Source organism: Phasianus colchicus, chromosome Z, assembly GCF_987193195.1.
Source record: "Phasianus colchicus chromosome Z, bPhaCol1.hap1.1, whole genome shotgun sequence".
NCBI classification, from domain to species: domain Eukaryota; kingdom Metazoa; phylum Chordata; class Aves; order Galliformes; family Phasianidae; genus Phasianus; species Phasianus colchicus.
Window position 1 is genome coordinate 13,770,713 of NC_143476.1, and position 18,717 is coordinate 13,789,429.

Sequence of the window (18,717 nt, forward strand, 5' to 3'; positions counted from 1 at the left end):
AGCAGAGTGTGCCCTCAACTTGGACCCATCCTGCCCCCTGCTGCTCAGAGGGAGAAATGTTCCAGCTTGTAGAAGGACATCAGGACAAAGATATGTAATGAAAATAAGTCCAGGCTGGCTGTCCTTGTGGGCATCAGCTGCTGGCATCTGGACTTCTGCTGCCATGAGCATGGCACAGCAGGTAAAAGATTGCTTTTCCTTGTGTGACACAGGAGCTCTTGACTTGAAAGCTAGAGGGATGCAATACAAAGAGCTGCAACCTCTGCCAGACATGGCAAAGGTGAGTGGGATGTTGTTTCAGTTGCTGCTGATGTCAGGAAGGACTGTAAGGATGGAAAGGCTGGTGTTTGCCATGGGCAGGGAAAGACATCTGGTTTTCATCTTCTCTTTGTCTTTGTGTGCCAGAAAAAGAGGAGAGAGTGCCCTCACCTTGGACCCCTCCTGCCCTCTTCTGCTGAGATGGAGAAATGTTCCAGCTTCTAGAAGGACATCAGAACAAGGATGTGTAATGAAAATAAGTCCAGGCTGGCTGTCCTTGTGGGCATGAGCTGCTGGCATCTGCATTGCTGCTGCCATGAGCATGGCAAAGCAGGTAAAAGATTGCTTTTCCTTGTGTGACACAGGAGCTCTTGACTTGACAGCTAGAGGGATGCAATAGAAAGAGCTGCAACCTCTGCCAGACATGGCAAAGGTGAGTGGGATGTTGTTTCAGTTGCTGCTGATGTCAGGAAGGACTGTAAGGATGGAAAGGCTGGTGTTTGCCATGGGCAGGGAAACAGAGCTGGTTTTCATTTTCTCTTTCTCTTTGAGTGCCAGATAAAGAGCAGAGTGTGCCCTCACCCTGGACCCCTCCTGCCCTCTGCTGCTCAGAGGGAGAAATGTCCAAGCTTCTAGAAGGAAATCAGGACAAAGATATGTAATGAAAATAAGTCCAGGCTGGCTGTCCTTGTGGGCATCAGCTGCTGGCATCTGCATTGCTGCTGCCATGAGCATGGCAAAGAAGGTAAAAGATTGCTTTTCCTTGTGTGACACAGGAGCTCTTGACTTGAAAGCTAGAGGAATGCAATAGAAAGAGCTGCAACCTCTGCCAGACATGGCAAAGGTGAGTGGGATGTTGTTTCAATTAGTGCTGATGTCAGGAAGGACTGTAAGGATGGAAAGGCTGGTGTTTGCCATGGGCAGGGAAACACAGCTGGTTTTCATTTTCTCTTTCTCTTTGAGTGCCAGTTAAAGAGCAGAGTGTGCCCTCACCTTGGACCCATCCTGCCCTCTGCTGCTGAGATGGTGAAATGTCCCAGCTTCTAGAAGGACATCAGGACAAGGATATGTAATGAAAACAAGTCCAGGCTGGCTGTCCTTGTGGGCATCAGCTGCTGGCATCTGCATTGCTGCTGCCATGAGCATGGCACAGCAGGTAAAAGATTGCTTGTCCTTGTGTGACACAGGAGCTCTTGACTTGAAAGCTAGAGGGATGCAATACAAAGAGCTGCAACCTCTGCCAGACATGGCAAAGGTGAGTGGGATGTTGTTTCAATTAGTGCTGATGTCAGGAAGGACTGTAAGGATGGAAATTCTGGTGTTTGCCATGGGCAGGGAAAGACATCTGGTTTTCATCTTCTCTTTGTCTTTGTGTGCCAGAAAAAGAGGAGAGTGTGCCCTAATCTTGGACCCCTCCTGCCCTCTTCTGCTGAGATGGAGAAATGTTCCAGCTTCTAGAAGGACATCAGAACAAAGATGTGTAATGAAAATAAGTCCAGGCTGGCTGTCCTTGTGGGCATCAGCTGCTGGCATCTGCATTGCTGCTGCCATGAGCATGGCAAAAAGGTAAAAGATTGCTTTTCCTTGTGTGACACGGGAGCTCTTGACTTGAAAGCTAGAGGGATGCAATGGAAAGGGCTGCAACCTCTGCCAGACATGGCAAAGGTGAGTGGGATGTTGTTTCAGTTGCTGCTGAAGTCAGGAAGGCTGTAAGGATGGAAAGGCTGGTGTTTGCCATAGGCAGGGAAACACATCTGGTTTTCATTTTCTCTTTGAGTGCCAGTTAAAGAGCAGAGTGTGCCCTCACCTTGGACCCCTCCTGCCCTCTGCTGCTCAGAGGGAGAAATGTCCGAGCTTCTAGAAGGAAATCAGGACAAAGATATCTAATGAAAATAAGTCCAGGCTGGCTGTCCTTGTGGGCATCAGCTGCTGGCATCTGCATTGCTGCTGCCATGAGCATGGCAAAGCACGTAAAAGGTTGCTTTTCCTTGTGTGACACAGGAGCTCTTGACTTGAAAGCTAGAGGTATGCAATAGAAAGAGCTGCAACCTCTGCCAGACATGGCAAAGGTGAGTGGGATGTTGTTTCCATTGCTGATGATTGCAGGAAGGACTGTAAGGATGGAAAGGCTGGTGTTTCCCATGGGCTGGGAAACATATCTGGTTTTCATTTTCTCTTTCTCTTTGAGTGCCAGATAAAGAGCAGAGTGTGCCCTCACCTTTGAGCCCTCCTGCCCTCTTCTGCTGAGATGGAGAAATGTTCCAGCTTCTAGAAGGACATCAGGACAAAGATATGTAATGAAAATAAGTCCAGGCTGGCTGTCCTTGTGGGCATCAGCTGCTGGCATCTGCATTGCTGCTGCCATGAGCATGGCACAGCAGGTAAAAGATTGCTTTTCCTTGTGTGACACAGGAGCTCTTGACTTGAAAGCTAGAGGGATGCAATAGAAAGAGCTGCAACCTCTGCCAGACATGGCAAAGGTGAGTGGGATGTTGTTTCCATTGCTGATGATGGCAGGAAGGACTGTAAGGATGGAAAGGCTGGTGTTTGCCATGGGCTGGGAAACACATCTTGTTTTCATTTTCTCTTTCTCTTTGAGTGCCAGATAAAGAGCAGAGTGTGCCCTCAACTTGGACCCCTCCTGCCCTCTTCTACTGAGATGGAGAAGTGTTCCAGCTGCTAGAAGGAAATCAGGACAAAGATATGTAATGAAAAGAAGTCCAGGCTGGCTGTCCTTGTGGGCATCAGCTGCTGGCATCTGCATTGCTGCTGCCATGAGCATGGCACAGCAGGTAAAAGATTGCTTTTCCTTGTGTGACACAGGAGCTCTTGACTTGAAAGTTAGAGGGATGCAATGGAAAGGGCTGCAACCTCTGCCAGACATGGCAAAGGTGAGTGGGATGTTGTTTCAATTATTGCTGAAGTCAGGAAGACTGTAAGGATGGAAAGTCTGGTGTTTGCCATAGGCAGGGAAACACATCTGGTTTTCATTTTCTCTTTGTGTTCCAGAAAAAGAGGAGAGTGTGCCCTCACCTTGGACCCCTCCTGCCCTCTTCTGCTGAGATGGAGAAATGTTCCAGCTTGTAGAAGGACATCAGGACAAGGATATGTAATGAAAATAAGTCCAGGCTGGCTGTCCTTGTGGGCATCAGCTGCTGGCATCTGCATTGCTGCTGCCATGAGCATGGCACAGCAGGTAAAAGATTGCTTTTCCTTGTGTGACACAGGAGCTCTTGACTTGAAAGCTAGACGGATGCAATAGAAAGAGCTGCAACCTCTGCCAGACATGGCAAAGGTGAGTGGGATCTTTTTTCAATTAGTGCTGATGTCAGGAAGGACTGTAAGGATGGAAAGGCTGGTGTTTGCCATGGGCTGGGAAACACATATTGTTTTCATTGTCTATTTCTCTTTGAGTGCCAGATAAAGAGCAGAGTGTGCCCTCATCTTGGACCCCTCCTGCCCTCCTCTGCTGCTGCTGAGAAATGTTAGAGCTTCTAGAAGGACATCAGGACAAAGATATGTAATGAAAATAAGTCCAGGCTGGCTGTCCTTGTGGGCATCAGCTGCTGGCATCTGCATTGCTGCTGCCATGAGCATGGCACAGCAGGTAAAAGATTGCTTTTCCTTGTGTGACACAGGAGCTCTTGACTTGAAAGCTAGAGGGATGCAATAGAAAGAGCTGCAACCTCTGCCAGACATGGCAAAGGTGAGTGGGATGTTGTTTCAATTAGTGCTGATGACATGAAGGACTATAAGGATGGAAAGGCTGGTGTTTGCCATGGGCAGGGAAACACAGCTGATTTTCATTTTCTCTTTCTCTTTGAGTGCCAGAAAAATAGAGGAGAGTGTGCATGCTTTCTACCCCTCTTGCCCTCTTCTGCTGAGATGGAGAAATGTCCCAGGTTCTACAAGGACATCAGGACAAATATATGTAGTGAAAATAAGTCCAGGCTGGCTGTCCTTGTGGGCATCAGCTGCTAGCTTCTGCATTGGTGTTGCCATGAGCATGTCACAGCAGGTAAGGGATTGCTTTTCCTTGTGGGACAGCTGTTAAGCCATTCTGATTCACCCTTTGCATCCACAGCATACAGTTTTTTCCCACACTGCTGTTTCTATCCAGCAGTGTGCATATATGCAGTGCTACAGATGTTGGTGGTCCTGCCTGTGGCAGGGAGTTGGAGATTCCTGATCCTTGAGGTCCCTTCCAACCCGGGCCATTCTGTGTGTGTGTGTGTGTGTCTGGCTAAACACCAATTGTTGCTAGCTCAGCAGGTATACTGCTAATTATTGAACGTCTGACAGCTGCTTATCAACACTTGGCCACTATTTCTGGACACCTGCTCATCCCTGAAGAGAGAGAAGTTTGGAAGGAGGACAGAGGGGAGTCTCTTGATGCCTGCCTGTTGCATCCCAACCTGCCCACAGAGTGAGTCAGTTCGGCCTTGTGTGGAGGCCCTGGCTTCTTTGGAGTCTGTTTTTCTTTTGCTGAGCTTCTCCTATCCAAACAGAATGGCCTTACAACATGCTTTCTGGTCCTTAATACTAAACCCATGCAATTTGTAACTATTACAGTTCTGTAAGTGAGAATTGATCACATGATTGAACAACTGTATTTCTAAAATATGTTATGAAATAACTTCTTTTTACTAATACTAATACTAATAAAGTCTTTCTACTTTTTCAAACTGTTTCTAAGGGCAAATTACAAAACACATCGTGCTGTACTGCTTCAGAGCAATCCCACATTTGATAGCCAGTGCAGAAACAACATTCCATCCTACAGCATTAGCTAGTTCAGAGGTACCAGGCGTGTATCTGGATGTGGCTGTTGTGCATAACTGGGGCTGAGGGATCAGAAGTGACAGCTCCACTCTTGGAGACCACAGAACTAAAATGGAAAGATAAAATAGTTGCAGGGCAATTGTTCTCTGTGCCTGAAGCAGGGACCGATTTATGGGGGAGAGATTTAACAGTTAAATGAGTATTACTGCTGTAAGTCTGTGAAACAGATATCAGGGGTCAATGAATGTGTTAACAGCTGTGATGAAGAAGAAATGAATCCAAAGGTGTGGGCAGGGGAAGGAAATCGGGGTGGACTCACAATTTTCCCTTACAAAGAACTGCCCAAGGAGGGAGTGGAGCTGTGAAACAGCAACAATATCCCATAGCCTTAGAAGGGAGAGTGGGTCTAAAAGCTGTAACACAGACACTGGTTAAGGATGGTCTTCTGGAACCTTGTCTGTGGCCTTATAACACCCCAATCCTGTCGGCACGGAAGGCAGACGGCACGTATCGGCTGGTGCAAGATGTAAGGAAATGACTGAACCCGTTCTCAAAAGACAGCCTGTGGTTCCTAACCCCTATACCCTAATGAGTCAGATCCCACACGGACAGCAGTGGTTTGGTGTGAGAGACCTCAAAGATGCTTTCCGGACAGCCTTTGGACTCAGAGAGAAATGGCTGCGTTTGTATGAGGACACATTGTAATCCTATCGTGATTCGTGATGATACTGTAGATACTGGAACTCGTGCTAATCCTTGTCTTTGCAGCATTTGAAGCAAGCAGCTGGTGCTGCTGTCATGCAGAAAGCTCCCTTCCAACCACTCAGCAAGCATTTGGATGAGACAGCTTCCTGCTGGGGAGCCCTCCGACATCACTGCTGCCTCCTCCAGAACCATACCTGCAGATGCTTCAGAGCTCTTCAGCATGGACTTCCTTCCTCCCATCAGCAGCTGCTCCTGCACTGACCTTCATTCACACTGGGATACCATCTGCTTCCAGCAGGAGCTGACCTGCTTGAACCTCATGAGGTTCAGCACAGCCAAGTGCAAGGTTTGGCATTTGGGCCGGAGGAATCCCAGGCATTCTTTTGTCATCATGGTGGTTTCCAATAGACCCCAACAATGAGACATCAGGTCGCCGTGTGGGCTCCTGGGTGACACTGCCATTTCCCAGCCATTGCAGCCTAGGGGCAAATAAAGTAAAATACTTCAGAAAGATCTCACACTGATTGCATATTTTACTGTTCTTTTACACAAAACAGAAGGGGAGGGCAGCAGATGCATGCAGGTGCATCAACACCCAGGCTGCTAAAGGAATGGAAAGACAGAAACATCAAATATCAATGCGTTATTCTAATGCAAGGAGGGAAGCTTTTTTCAATGTTACTTTTTATCATTTAAAATAAGCAGTTGGCACTCTTAAAGGAAAATCCTAGGCCCCAGGTTCTGACAGTGTGGCAATCTGGCACGGACACAGCTGTGAATGATCCAAACAGTCTGTTCCAGATTTTAACATCCCTTATATGCATTCACAAGTTTTCTCTCTTGACTTCCCCTTACAGCCGTTAGATGCCAGCAAAACATCCCACAAACACTCCTTACCTCTGTGCACACAGGCACCCATCCAACCAGAGCCATCAGTCATTCCCAGCCATGCGCTCTTCCTCCAATCATGGTCAGCATCACACGGCCGTCACGCAGCTCACTTGACTCAGTTTTTCTCTTCTTTCTGGAGGTGTCCTTGCTTCTCAGCCTTACCTTCTCGTGATGTTTATCTCGCTCTGCAGCTCCTGCTCTGAATAGGCTTTCTTGGATTCCCGCATGACAGGCACAAAATGCAGCCACAGCCCCTGCCACCAAGGTCAGCTCTTCAGCACACGTTACCTGAGGAGCACTTGGCAACTCCTGCAACCTGAGCAGTGCCAGGAAGACTGTTTCACTTCTGCTTCTCCTGGCTCAGAAATTCATTTTCCTACCTAGAAAATGGAAAAAGAAAAGAAAGAAAAAAAAATCCTGACATAAAGCAGACACAGTTGATACTATGGAATTCTGGAAGGCAAGGGATTTGCCCCCTATGATGAGAAGTTGAGTGCAAAGAACTAAGAAGAGCCATGAGCAGGTTGTGAACTTGTGGGTAAAATTAGGAAGTGCAGCAGTGCAGGGCTTCTGGAGGTGAGGGTCTGCTACAGCCGCCTGGAAAGAGAGCCTGTTGGTGGGAGCTGCTTACTGCAGCCAGCAGAAGCATCGCACTCACTGACTCTCATCCTGATGGGGGATTCCAGTCAGTCTGGGAAATCAGCATGGCTGGCTGCAAGCAATCTGACAGACTCCTGGAGTGCAGTGAGAATCACTCTGTGGTGCAGGCATTGGGCACAGCAAGCAGAAGGGAAGCATTGCTGGACATGGTGCACACCAGGGGTTACGACAGGAGGCGGTCAGGGCTGCAGTGACCATGCCCTCCTTGAGTTGGTGATCTCAAGGAATGCGGGCCTGGCAGGAAGCAAAGGCAGGAGCCTGAACTTCAGGAGAGCCAGCTGCAGGCTGTTCCAGGAATTCTTGGACGAGATCCTCTGGACAACTGTTTGTAGGGGCAAAGGGATGGAAAAGAGCTGGTCACTTTCTCAGAAAAAAACTTGCTCAGGTTGCAGGCTGAGCTGCAGGAGAGGAAGGGGAGGAGGTGCCAGCACGGCTCTGCACGATGCTCTGCCACACTGGGCAGCTTGATCATGGCTCAGCAGTGGGATCAGACGAGGAGAAGGGGAGAAGGAAATCAAGGATGGGAGGGAGCCATCAGACACAGCCGGTGAGTGTCTGTGAAGTCTTGCAGACCCAGAGATTCCCAGGTTATTTCTGCTTTTGCAGCATCTTTGTGCTGCAGGGTGAGCAAAAGGTTCTGCTGCTTGATTCTTCTGCAGGAGCCGCCTAAAAGGGAAATGGCCACTGAGCTGCAGACCAAGCAGTACTGCCTGACGTTGGCCAGGGGGAGCTTCTCCTGCCGCAGTGTGCTGATGACAGGTCTGGAGATGATCTGCAGGGCCAGTTCGTAGATGGGAGCCAGGAAAGGACATGATGGGAGGAGGGAGGTGTTAAGGAGCGGGCAAGGCATGAAAATGCATCAGAAAGCCCTGAAAATCATCACAAAGCCACAGCCAGGAAGCTTGGGAGTATCATGAGCAGCATCCAGGATGCGAGAGATTATTTGCTACCATGCCAAATGGTAGCAGAGCTCCCCCTGCAGACATCCCAAAGCCAGACAAAACAGGAACAAACCCGGAGCTGTGCTGCACGCACCCCACAGCCACAGCATTGCAAGCTGGGGTGCCTTGCTGTGTGCTGCATTCATCCCAGTCCGTGTGAATGAAGACTCTGGAGGCAGTCAAGGCGTTGATTGAGCACGAGTGTGCTTTTATTATTGTATAAAAGACAGGAGGGTGGGAGAGGTCCACGGTGACTTAGGGACTCATCCTGTCTTGTCATGGAGAGAGTGGCTCAGAGCTCTCAGTGCTGCTGTCTGGTGCCTGGGACTGGAGGCCTGATTGACAGTCCCCCTGCAAGAGGCTCTGCTCCTCCTCACTGACACTGACCTGCTCCTGCATGGAGGTGCTGCTGTCGGGGCACTCACACTGCTCTTGGGATGGGCTGCACTGCAGAGACACTGGGTGACAGACCACACTTGTGACTGTGGTGTCTGGCAGGCCCAGGTTAGCATTTTCAGCAGAGCCAGGTGTAATGATAGCATGAACTTCGATGAGCTCCTTCTCTCCATCACTGTTGTCGTGTGTAAGGCTGCTTTTGGAACTGCAGCGATTCGTGCTTCCTATGAGCTCTCCACTGATGGAAGCAGAGAGAGCATCATTGCTACTTGCCCTGGATCTTATGGCTTGGCAAGGGCTCGATTCACCTAGAAAGGATACACAGGGGTTAGTGTCAAACTTTCACAAGCTGAATTACGACAGTGGTTCTTGATCAGGGGTGAACTGAAGATGCTAGGCAGGGGCTGGAATGCCAGAAGGAGATACAAGTGCAGAGCAAGCTTGAATTCTATGTTCCTGAATAGCAGGGATTTGGAAGCTGCATTTGCACCCTTACCTGCCAGGACTACCACTGCTGTTTCTGAGGGCTGCCTGGCATTGCGCTGCAGTTGGCGTTTGCTGCCAGAGGATGGCTTCCTGAGGCTGAAGCAGCAACACCAACTGCTAGCTGGTGATTCCTCATTCTTGCTGGGTGGATTTTGCCTGGAGAGAGAAAACAGCCAATGCTGTGAGTCGTGCGTGGTTCAGGGTGAGGGAAGAGCTGCACTGAGCTCTTGGCAGCAGTTGCTTGTTCCTAGCACTGCCTGGTTTCTGCAGGAAAACACAAAAACCCACCCAAACAATGATGCTAGGTGCTGGAAAAGAAAGTCCTCTTTACCTTTCAGATGGAAAGTCGATGACGGTGTGGAATTTGCCCTGCCCAGCTGCAGGGCTTTCTTCCACTTCAATGTCCTGGCAGCTCTCTGTCACAGGGGGAGAGCTGCTGTGGCCTCGCCTCTGTGCCTGTGCCTCCTCCAGGCTGAGCAGCTTTGTGGCAGCAGAAGAGACCCCCACAGACTTGGGCCCTGGGAGAGAATTGTGCCCTGTCAGGGAAAACCACAGGTAAGAGCGAGGATCAGAAAGCAGTAGCACAGCCACCACAGTTCTGGGGGAGGTGCTGTATTTTTCTCAGGCTTGCTTATCCGTGCCACTGGAAGAAGAGGAGCCCAACATAACCATGTGGGCAGAGGTGTGTTTATGGCAAAGGACACGGTCATCATTAAGAGCAGCTTACTGTATCAAAACAGGCAAGGAAAAACCCAAGGAAATGGGGGCAGGGAACTGAGAAAGCTTCGCTGCCACATTTGCATCAAGCTTTTCCTGCCTGCAAACATAATAATTACGGTTTCCTCCTTGTGAAGTTTGGGCTTGGACATTCTCAGCATCCAGCAACAGGATGACATACCCTAATGGAAGCCCAGAGGTCTGCTGTCCCCTTGATGGTAAAAGAGTATCTCAAAGGTCCCGGAGAAGGCCTGCATTTGATCAAGGTGTCAGGTCAAGATCAAGCTAATGGAGGAAGACACTCACCTGCTGCATCTGCGATGTCTGCTCCGGATTTGGAGCAGAAGAGGACGTCTGTGTGGTTGATGAGAAATTCCACCACATCCGACTCCGTCTGCAGCTCCATGCAGGCAGCTCTTCCGCTGGCGCAGGCAGACTCATTCTGCTGTGATCTGTAGAAAAGGCAGATTTTAGAAGTCATTTCTCCAAGACCGTTTCCCCGAGTCTGAATTGTTGCAGCCAAAAGCTGTCAGCTGAGGCTCTGGAGACTTCCGCAGTGGGCAATCAGTGATGCCACTGCAGAAATTCCCCTGGATGATCAAGGACACGTCAGTCCCATCTAAAGAACAGAGCACAACTGTCACCTAGACATTGTGCCTGTGGGGATGGAGAACAGCCCAGGCTCCTGCTCTTCTGTCAGCCACAGATTTTACAGGAGAAGAGCACATTTGATGGAGAAAAAGAGAGGACTGCTTTTCTTAACTGGAGAACAGAGGAAGTGTTGAAACAGAACCAGAAGTTTACCTTAAGAGGTTTGGAGCCCACACAATGGCTAGGTTCTTGGCATGCATGTTTGTTATACTGGAGCTCCCAGCCAGACACGCCAAGTGTCTCATCAGGAACTCCAGAGTCCTGGAAAACAAGAGAGGCAAACGTTCAGCACCAACGAGCATGCCGTGCTGCAATTCAGAAAGCAAACCTCCATTCATGCTACTTCTTGTGATTGCTACTGTCACCGAAGATGAAGTAGATCCAACCTGACTGAGTGCCACGCTGCAGCACCAAGCCCCAGCACAGCACAGCCGCAGCCATCAGCTGCACCAAGCGTGCCCCCGTGCCCAGGAACTGACCCCATAAAGTAAGCCCATGGAGCCTTCAACCCTTCAGCATACACAGGCATCGTGTTGCCGGCGTGAGACAGAGCCTGGAACCGCATCGTTGCCCTCTGCAATGCAGCAGGGCTGAGCTCAGCAGGCTGAGGGCAGCACTGACCTGTAGTGAGGAGCGGGCAGCTGCTGGATGACGTCCTGCATTCTGAGCAGCCGCTCCTCCTCTGTAGCGGCACCAACAGCATCCTGGAGTAGTGCAGAAAGGGAGCGAGACACCAATCAGGCTAGTACACCACTGCGAGTAAACCTCGTGGGGCTGACAGCAAAAGGGCCTCCAAGCTGGGGCACTGCTGCAGCCATCTGCCAAGAGGCCCAGGAAGAGGGAAATGAAAGACGTGGCCTTGTGCTTACCGAGAACTTGCCGTACAGCTGGTGGGTGAGCAGAGGGTTCGGGAGCTCCCTGAAGTACATCTTGCAGAGGGAGCTCACGCTGTGAATGTCACGGACGGTGAGCTCAGGAATCTGCTCCGACTCAAATTCCTGCCTGGAGAGAGGGACGCAAACCCGGTTGAGCGAGAGGAAGGCAAGCCCAAAGCCACACCAGATGCACTCAGGCTGTGTCAGTCGCAGCACTCTTACCGCAGTCTCTGGATGTTGGACGCGACGCCGGACAGGCGGTATATCCCCTGCACCACGCCGTGCTGCTCAATGAACTCAGCGCAGCTCTGGAGGACCTGGGGGACTGAAGAACACGTGCCAGCCGTCAGTGGAGCTCCTGATTCAATCGTGCTGCAGGCTGTGCTTCACATCCCATCCACTAAGCCCAGCCAGGCTTGGCTGAAGCAAATACAGATGTGCTTGTCTCTTAGGAGCATCCGCCTCACTTGATCCTTCAGCCATCAACTCCCATTACGCGTGTCTCCACTGCTGTCAGCCTGCCCCCTGCTAGATTCTAGCTCCCTTTCATCTTCTTTACATGCCCAGCAGAGGAAGATCTCAGGAATGGGCAGCTCCTTACCATCACGACCGGAGTGGAGAAGATGCTCTCCCAGGTCACCGCCAAACACCCTTTCCTTCTCCACCTCCCGCTCGGTTGGTTTCTTTGGGCGGGCCTTCACCAAGGAACGAAGGAAGGTGAGGATCTTGCTGCGTTTCTTGGGCACTGCACAACAAAAGGAAGAAACCAGGTCATTTCAGGTCTGGCTCCGTTGGACGAGGCCGAGCACAGCACATTCTACAGAGCACGTCAGAACGGGAAGAACATTACCAACCAGTACATACAAAAAGGGATTTTCCCCATCTCTGGAGGAGCACAAGGCCAGGCTGGATGGGGCCCTGGGCAGCCTGATCTAGTCTCACATTAAATGTGGGGGCTGGGAGACCACCCTGAGGCGGGAGGGTTGGAGCATGATGATCCCTGAGGTCCCTTCCATCCCAAGCCATTCCATGAGTATTCTATAGTTTCCCCAAGTCCAATCATAAACACAGGAGGATTGGGCCAAATCTCTGCCCCATGGTGTGCATGAAGAATCATCAACACAGAGGACAATGTGGCATGGATAAAGGAGGTACTAAACATGGAACACACCCCAAAAAAGACTTCATTTTGCTTTCCCACACCATCAAATGTAACATCCATACCTGGCTTTGGCAGAGTTGATGAGTGCCTCAGGAATGTTCTTATTAATGAGTTCCACACACTCCCCTGGGAAAAATCCAACCTGTAACAAGAAGAAAAGAGAGGCCAACTATTGCATGCAGCACTTCTCAGATCTGAACTGTTAAACCAAAAGCCACATAACATTTCCCTCGGAACGTGCTTGCCTGACGTTCCATAAGACTATCCAGCAGAAAATGGCCATAGTTCACAGCATAAAGGTAATAATTTTTCAACATTTGCAGCCAAAGGCAAGGTCCCCTGACACCGACACAGGGAAACTGTTTATGTCCTTTAGGCATCCTGAGCAGGCAGAGCAGCTCTAAGCTGATATTCCTGCCTTTACTGAAGTTGCACTCTCCAGTCTGAAGCTTGTGCCTACCTGGAAGCCGAGCTTGCCTCTCCACCAGGGGGTCAGCTCCTTTGGTGGCATGTCGATGACACACACGATGTCTCCCACCTGCAAGAGATTGCAGCGTCAATCCCAGCTTCAGCACGGCTGGGAGGAAAGCACAGCTCAAATGACTGCATTCTTCTGCACTGCCAAACATCGCCGAGCATGAGAGCACTTGCACCAGTGCAGCTCTGAAGGCATTTGCCATTGTAAAATTGAGCAACAAGGAACGCCTTGAACTGCTTACCTCAAAGGAGAGTTCATCCGCTGCCTGGGCAACGTATCTCTTAATAGCATGGGCAGCAGCAATAGCTGGAACATTCACAGGTGCCACCTCATTGTCCAGCAGGGGCTTCCCCTTGTTCTCAGTCTGAAACAGAGAGCACAGGCCACGGTGAGGAGCTGGGAACCAACAAGGAGGACTTCAAGGTGAGGAGCACATGTGCAGAGAAAGCTGCAGGAAATGCGCTCGGTCCTTATCGTGGGCACTTCAGAAGGAACTGCAAGTCTAATAACGGCTGTTTCTCTCCCTGGTGTGCAGCAGGCACACGCCAGGCAATGCAAAGATGCATCTCTCCCCACCCAGACTAATCAGCAATGGCACTGACGCAGACAGGTGGCCTTGTCCATTTTGCCCCCACCTTTCCTGCGCTCTTTGTGCAGGAAGGCTGACTGTTTCAGATGCTAGGAGACCGTGAAGAGGGAAACCAAAGCTACGGCTGCAGTTACAAGGTGCAAACAGTGCCATTGCAAGCACCAAGCAGCTCTCTTGAGCAGTCCAACCAACAGCGAGGCCAAACAGAGCAGAGAATGATTGTTGTTTCTGCAGCCATTTCAAGGGAAAAGTCAGTAGAGGACAAACACAACAGCCGAGATGGCTCTGGTAGTTTTATAAACTTGCCACACTTGCACTGCTGTCTTGCCACAGAGGAGCTCTCTTGGAAAGCAGGAGAGCACATCTACGGCTCACTCTGCTGGCTGCAGTCAGGGAACAAAGACCAATCAGAGCTTCATACTCTACCTCTGTCCATGCCAGGTCAGGCCCACAGCTGATCTCGCTGCACGCCACAGCCATCAGCGTAGGTGTGACAAGCTGGAACTGAAAAGAAACACACTTTTATTTTCTCTGTTCACACCTCTGCTGTGCTCCCTACAGCTGTCGGGCACACTCACGCAGCACAAGCACGCCTGCTGGTGTCCCTGGTGATGCTGTGCAGCTCTGCACAAGCTGGGGCTAGGACTCTTTGCCTAAGGGATTGGTTTCCTGTAGACCAGCTGGTCACAGCACCACAGACAGCATCCTTTTGAGGGCTGAGCTGCAGAGCACGTGGAGAAAACCCACACGTGACCAGCGTCCCATCAAAGCTGGATGAGGCTGTGTTACTAAACACGGGGAGTCACGGGCTGCTAAAGCATGTGGGGGGACAAACCATGGCAGGTACCTGGCAAGAGATCAGAACGAGGGAGAGAAATCTCACGAATCTGCAGCCGTTCCTTGTCACTTTGCTCTGATCTTCCACGAGCAAAAGCTGCAGCAGGGTAGCAGGCAGAGGGTGGAGAGAGGAGAGAGAAAGAGCAGGTCAGTTTGCTTCCACGGTTTAGCAAAGACTACGAGGGAAAATCCAAAATCTGCCCTCCCTCAACTTAAAAACTTAAGTTTTCAACTTAAAACCATTTCCCCTTGTCCTGCTGTTATCTACCCTTTCAAAGAGGTGATTCCCCTCCTCTTTTTAGGCTCCCTTGAGGTACTGAAGGCTGCCATGAGGTCACCCCACAGCCTTCATTTCTCCAGGCTGAACAAGCCCAGCTCCCTCAGCCTGTCTTTTCAGGGGAGGTGCTCCTGTCCCCTGATCATCTCTGTGGCTCGCCTCTGGACCCTCTCCAGCAGCTCCCTGTCTTTCTGGACACTGTACTGCAGCTGGGGCCTCACAAGAGCAGAGCAGGGGGGGACGATCACCTCCCTGTCCCTCATGGCCACCCCTCTGCTGATGGAGATAATGTGATCCTATGAGCTCCGCCAGCCAGCAGTTCTCAGCACTCACTGTCCCCCCGTCTCTCCCACACTGTCTCAGCTTACCTACAAGGTGCTGCACAGGACGGTGTGAAGACAAAGGGACGCAGTCGGTGCACAAGTGCAACAAGCGAGCTGCTCAGTCAGAGCTCCAGCGCTCCAATGAAGGGACGCAGCACGCACTGCTCCTCCCCTCATTCTAGCCCTTATGACATCACTGAGGGCCACCAGGCTGCTCCACCACGACGGACAGGGTGGGGAGGCAAGACCAGGCACAAGGGCAGAAGATTCCAACAGCCCAGCCCAACGTTCTGGAATCAGGGGCTGCTTGGAATTCTACCCCAGCCAAATCCTGGAGAAGCTGGCACAGGGTCGTCATGACCAAAGCGCAGGACCTGGCGCTTGCTCTTGTTGAGCCTCGCACAACTGGCCTCAGTGCATCCCTCTGGAGGGCCTTCCTGCCCTCAGCCAGATGGACGCTTCCTCCCAGCAGCGTACCTTGCAGTGCTGGGCCCATGTCAAATCCACACTAGAGTGGGTTTTGTTACATTCAAGGGCATGTTGCAGCACCCATCTATTACACCTGGAAGGAAATAAAGCAGGAGATGGGAGAAACACAGAACTACTGCCAGACTGCTTTATCACTTTCTTAGCCCAACTTCCCTTGCCTCATCCCCTACCCCAACTCCTGGATGATGTCCACAGGCTGATAGTTGGATCTCAAATCCATAGGAATCCTTTCACAGGACTCCATCAAAAAGGCTGTCACACTTGTTCCGTACACTCACACTGACCCAGCAGTGGTATCACAGTCACTTAACACACACACAACAACCAAACCCCGAGCATGCACATCCCTTCCTGCGTGACTGCAGCCCACAGCTCCCCTTCACACCTCCGTGGATCTCTGGTGTTTTACACTGATGCAGCCTCGCTGCAGCTCCGTGGCTGTCACACAAGGCCTGCAGGACCTCTTTCTCTGCAAACCCCGTCTGCAGGCATTGGTTCACGAGGTTCACCTCCTGCCCTCCTGAGCAAAAACAAGCACTAAGAACAAGAGCAAAGCACGCTGGACTCGACCTGGCTGGATCCCCAACCCTCAGTCCTGTCAGACGGACCCTGGTGTGGAGACTCATCCCCAAAGCCTGGCTGGACATCAGCACAGGCATCATTCTTCAAACGCCCCATCCAAGCAGCAAGGGATCAAAGCGTTGGCACAGCTGAAACAGAAATGCTGTGTGAGTTTCCTGTTAGCACTGAGCAGGAACAAATCTACCGCTGAGCAGCAGGATGTGAGACAAGCAGCAGAAGACACCCAACCTGCAGAACCAGCTCGTTTGGGGTCGGTCCAGATGTTTGTCTGCTCCCTTCCCTGGCCCAGGCCAAGCTTGTGAGCTGCTCCTCCTTTGTGCAGGGGGAAATGGTGCAGATGCCATGTGGTGGCTATGCACAGCATGCCTTGGACTTGCTTTTCCTCTCTCCATCTGCCATTAGCAAACAGCATCTCCAGCCTGCAGAGATCACTGAGTCCAACCCCTGCACAACAGTGAAAAAAAAAGATATGATAAGGGGTACTTAAAGCACAGCATCTGTAATCAGATCAGACTCCTGCACTGTGAAGACTTCCATGAGTATTCCTGCAGAGTGCATCACTTAGTCTCTCTCTAGCCTTGTGTTCATGGTTTTCCTGTAAGAGCTTGTCTAAACACTGCCTGTAATCGTGGTTATGCTAGAAGCATTTGGATTTCTTGATCCTCAGTGTAATTTCAATAACAAATCCAGATGTTTTTTTGTTAGGGACAGCTTTCAATTTCTCAACTGAAATTTCAATATTGCATTAGGTGTTGACAACCACGGGGCTGCAGTACAGAGAATTACAGGAAGATGAATTTCTCCATCTCCATGCTCCTAGACATTTATGGTTACAGTGATGTAGTTATATACAAAGTTGCAAGATACCAAAGCTAGAATAACCTCTTGGTGCAGCAGGATGTCTGGAGCCCAAGTGCAGAGTCTCAGTGTTGCAAAGCCTTGAAGAGGTGCACCGTATGTGCTGGGGCTGATGACACAGACACTGGAGCAAGGCCAGTGTGATGTTCGAAACTTGACCAGCAGCTGATCTGTTGTCAGCCATTTCTGGACACAAACGGGATCTGGTCGACTTAGGACATGACCTTTGGGCTGGAGAGCAACTCCCCAAGGAATCACACAGCCACTGCAGACCGTTGGCAAGAACCCCATACCAAAACAGCTCATCTGCAATCAGTTTTTAATCTGTGCAGCAGTGATGGAACAGGCGCACGCTCTCTGGAATTGCAGGAATGTTCACAAGTGGAATGGACATCACCTGTGTGCTCCAGCTCTTCTGTGTGCATGCTAGGAGCAGTGATCCCCCTGCACCCAGGGCTGCAATAAAGTCATGTTGGGTTTCTAACCTGCCAACCAGCAGCCCAGGCTGCCCAGAGCCACATCCAGCCTGGCCTTGGATGCCTGCAGGGATGGGGCATCCACAGCCTCCCTGGGCATCCTATTCCAGTGCCTCACCACCCTCTGGCTGAAAAACTTCCTCCTCACATCCAACCTAAACCTCAACACCCCCCGTCTCAGTTTAAAGCCATTCCCCACTTGTCCCATCACTATCCACCCTCCAAAACAAAACACCTCGGCTGTTCAACACTGAAAGAGCAAAATAACCCACAGCTCTTACTTCCACTGTATGCATTTAATTCCAAACTTAAGGTCACAGGTTAATTACTCAGGTGATCCTTCCTGACAGAAGAACTACTCGTAGTGATGTGTAGGAGTAAGGAACTGTTTGAAAAGGTCATGGACATATTAGAACTTGCAGCATTTATCTTAATAGATGCCTACATTGCAAAGCATTTTGTAAAACACACGTTACAAGTACTGTGCATTGGATTACACTATATCAAACTCTAAGTAACAATACAGGTTGCTTTTAAATCTACACTTACATGTTTTCTTCCAACTCCTTGATAAAATTCTTTACTACCTTCAGTTTTACAGCCAAAGCAGTGTTTGAGCTGGTAATGTACTCTTGAACAGCACTGTTGCCTTTAACATTTGTATGTTTAGATCTGAAGAGAGAACTTGGTCATTATTTCATGATGAGAGAATCTTATATTACAAAACAGAATTACAAAATCTGACAATACTGTAAAATGCCAGCGTAAGAATGTGGCTTTGATTTTTTTTCTTTTTTTTTCCTCTTTTTTCTTTTCTTTTTTTTTTTTTCTTTTTTTTTTTTTTAAAATGGTGAGTGTACCATTAATTCAAGACAAGAATTTTGTTTGTAAGTCGATCTCTATAACTGTTCTTGGCATCATTCTGTAGGATGAACTAGATACATGGAATTTGGCACTGGCTCCCCAGGGCAGTGGTTTGGCACTGAGCTGACAAAGGCCAAAGAGCATTTGCACAATGCTCTCAGACACAGGGCTTGACCCATAGGAGGTCCGGTGTGGAACCAGGAGGTGGAATACATGATCCTCGAGGTCCCTTCCAAATACAGATATTCCATGATCCTCTAATACTTATATTCCCAAGTCCTGTACACAGTGCTCAGGTGCTTAACTGAGAGGTTCCATGAAACAGTGAGGTATCTATGTCCCTTTACCACTCAGTTATTCAATTTGCCACATGGATCTTTCATCCAGTCACATTAGAAAACACTCAAAGTATTTCCTTCA

General features: G+C 50.0%; 1 long non-coding RNA gene across 1 annotated transcript; it reads right to left on the reverse strand.

The window, feature by feature from the left end:
• Positions 1–12,614: 12,614 nt before the first annotated feature.
• LOC149912610 (uncharacterized) lies at positions 12,615–13,302 on the reverse strand. The gene is made up of 3 exons (XR_016461411.1): positions 13,244–13,302; positions 12,985–13,062; positions 12,615–12,666 (listed from the first exon to the last, which is right to left on the reverse strand). It is a non-coding gene; the product is annotated as an uncharacterized LOC149912610 (long non-coding RNA).
• Positions 13,303–18,717: the final 5,415 nt, after the last annotated feature.